General features: G+C 42.7%; 1 pseudogene; it reads left to right on the top strand.

Annotated features, from left to right (window-relative positions):
• Positions 1-269: 269 nt before the first annotated feature.
• Positions 270-800, top strand: LOC110337320 (annotated as a pseudogene).
• The last annotated feature ends 2,760 nt before the right edge of the window (positions 801-3,560 follow it).

Below are 3,560 nucleotides of genomic sequence, written 5' to 3'. Positions count from 1 at the left end.
GCCATGTGTGACCTGCTTCAGTTACCCTTTCCCGCCAGCTCATAGCTCACATTAAGAAACCAGTGCTGGAGAGCAGAGCCTTGGAGTTCCCGTGAATCTTGCTTCCACAGTGTTTGGACTGAACAGACCCGGGACTCCCTTTTTTGTTAGCTTCCAGCCGCCTCACAGTCTCTTCAGTCGCAGCCCCCGGGACCACCTCCTTGCCGCCTTAGGCTCCTAGGACCAGTCTGCACCGTCTCTTCGCAGTTAGCGCATACTCCGGATCAGCCATGACCTCTCAGATTCATCAGAATTATTCCACTGAAGTAGAAATTGCCCTGTCGCCTGGTCAACTCGCACCTGCAGGTTTCCCACACCTACCTCTCTAGGCTACGGTTTTGATTGGGATGACGTGGCTCTGGAAGGTGTAGGCCACTTCTTTAAATTGGCAGAGAAGCATCGAGGGCACCGAGTGTCTCCTCAAGTTTCAGAATGAACTCAGGAGCCTCACACTCTTCCAGGGTATATAGAAGCCATCTCAAGACAAGTGGGGTAAAACCCAGGAGACCATGGAAACTGTTGCCTTGGCCCTGGAGAAGAACCTGAACCTCGTAGATCTTTATTCCTTGGGTTCTGCCTGCATGGACCCTTATCTCTGCGACTTCTTGGAAAACCACTTCCTGGATAAGGAGGTGAAGCTCATCAAGAAGATGGGCAACCACCTGACCAACCTCCGTAGGGTGGCAGGACCACAACCAGGGCAGGCAGACATGCTCTACCTATCTTTGGGTGACTGTCTCTTTGAGCACCTCACTCTCTAGCCTGACTAGGAGGCCTCCTCACCTTCCAAGGGTGCTCTGCAGCGGTCACAAGACCTCTACCTGAATGAATCTCTAAAGAAACTAGGCAGCTTTGTCACTGCCCTGGAGCCTCTCTCAAGTCTTGGACCAAGTAAAAATAAAATGTTTTGAAACTAACTAGCTAAATAAATAAATATAAAAAGAAACCAGTCCTGCCTTTTCAAGACTCTAATGACGCTTAATTTGGTATGCTTTAATCTACTGAGACCACACCTCTTCCAATCACATTATGCCATCTTCTGTACTCTGTTACTTCTGTTACTCTGACATCAAATATAAGATAAAAAATATATTTAAGCTGCATATCTATAAGAAATAAGATCAATAAGTATCTTTGAAGAACTATTTCTTGGGGAGGGGGAAAGGGAAAAAAATCTGTCTGATCCTTGTCTAAAGGGAAAAAGACTAGAGCCTAGAGTTGAACATTTAATTGCTTTTGCTTTTCTGCACTGGCAAGTCTTTTGGCACTTTTGATCATTTCAAATCAATATTTCTCAAAACCCCAGGGCATTCAGTATATAATAACATCTGAAAGATCTCTTGGCTATGGTGTTCTCAAAGTTCTAGGAGGCTGCCCATGGTTAAACTCATCTCTGTATTAAGCAATGAATTTGCCCACTAAATGGTACAAGTCAACCTGTTTTATCAGCCTAGCTGCCCTATTTAGCAAAGATTCCATCTCTTCATTATGTAAATGGACAGACGGCTCAAAGTCTAGAACAGAACACTACTGTTTCTTTAATCTGGACATCTTAGACATCTTTTAAAAAAATGTCACCCCAGTCCTGTGCCTTCCCCTAAGGAGACTAAATATAAATGTTTTGGTTTTTTTGCTGTTGTAAATGCAGTTGACTTTGAGTGGTTTTATGGTGTTGTAGTTAAGGTCCTACTGTGGGAGATATGTACATTTAAAAAAAACTAAAAAGCCAGATATTTTAATAAAGAGTCTGCAAAATGGTGAAGCTGGGTGGCTTATTTAGCAGCAAAATACAAAATGCTCATGTTCTCCTTGTCTGTAATTTCCCTCAGGCCAGCTGTTTCTTGGGATAAAGCCAGAAGTCTACTATAACAAACAATATCCAGTCTATGGGGGAACCTGGCCCTAACAGTGTGGAGAAGCCAGAGACTTTCCGTCTCATTTTTTTGTTTGTTTTTGTTTTTGTTGTTGTTGTTTTGTTTTGTTTTGTTTGCATTTTGCGTTTTGTTTTTGTTGTTCCAACCAAACCCGTCCCAGCCATAAGCTAGAAGATGATGGAGTGGAGGAGGTGGGGCAACAGTAAGGAGAGGTGACCTTCTAGAACGTTCCAGTTTCTAAAATGAATGCAGAAAGTAATCAGAACAAGATAGCTGGAAATTCAATCCTTTAGAGAGAGTTCCAATTCATTTGTCCCTTATGGGTGAGGGCATTATTAATTTAGGCAATTAAAAAAAACTTTGAAAGTAATACCTAGTACTTTTTTTTTCTATTAAAACTTGTCCCCAAGAGTGTAGCCCACAGCCTAGGAAAGTGAATTTCTATAGCAATTACAATGAAGAAAGGTCATTTTTGAGATGTGCTTGACAAAAGATTGTAATTTTCAACAAGTCATTTTAATGAGAAGCAGAATTTTTGTTTAAAAAAGAAGAAGAAGAAGAAGAAGAAGCAGCTAACACTTGAGTGAGTTTGAAATGAATTCAGAACAAGTCTCTCTGCATGTCACTCCCAGGCCCCTCTGTCCCTGCACCTCTAGCCTCCTGGAGAGACACCAAAGCTCCCAGTGGCTAATCCTGTTCACGGATCACCTGAATCTGAGCCATGGGGTATTTCTATTCTCTGGCTGATACACTGGACATATGGCACGGGGCCTCTCCCACACTCAGAGAAAACAGGGCAGCAGGCTGAGGGTGCAGGGTGAAAATGGGATGGGGCTGACCTCCAAAGAATCTTGCCCCTTCCACCTTCCATGTTACATGACATCTCTTGGAGATCACTTAAGGAGCTTTGGGCTACTACAACCATAGTGTCTGGAGGATGCATTAGCCCCGACTGACCTTCCTCACCCCGAGAGACTGATTTAGTTGGCCTGGGCATCACTGAATTTATTTTAAGCTCACCAATTATTTTAACAGTAGCTGGAGCTGTGAGCTAGTGTTACCTCTGAGGAAAGAAGGAAGGATTATTAGCAAGATGACAGAGGGAGAAATGTTATAAATAATCAAGAAGTAAGGCTGAGGGATGGGGAAAATGAAGTCTGGGGCCTTGCTGCTGGTTTCGGGTAGCACTAAATTCTTGAAAGCCGTGGCAAATGAAAGAAGGCTGGAAGCACAGGGCTAGCTTGTGTAAGGCTCCAAGGTCCAACTCCCCAGTACTGAAGCAAAACAAAACCAACCAACAAACAAAAAGCACATAGAAGCCTATGGAACATTGTACATTTCAGTGAGAAGGTCAGAGGCTCTAGAGAATGACACTTTAATCCATTGAGACCACACCTCTCCCAATCACATTATGCCATCTCCTGTAATCTTGTTACTCTGACATCAAATATAAGATTAAAAAATACATTTAAGCTACATATCTGTAAGAAATAAGATCATTAAGTATCTTTGAGGAACTATTTCTTGGGGGAAAAAAGGGAAAAAAAATCTGTCTGATCATTGTCTAAAGGGAAAAAGTACTAGAGCCTAGAAAAAGCACATTAGCCTAGCTAATGCCACCTAGAAAAAGCCCTGTCTACTAAAACT

Source organism: Mus pahari, chromosome 1 (assembly GCF_900095145.1).
Source record: "Mus pahari chromosome 1, PAHARI_EIJ_v1.1, whole genome shotgun sequence".
Classification (NCBI taxonomy): domain Eukaryota; kingdom Metazoa; phylum Chordata; class Mammalia; order Rodentia; family Muridae; genus Mus; species Mus pahari.
Note: the sequence above shows the minus strand (reverse complement) of the source record. Positions and strands in the feature narration are given on the sequence as shown.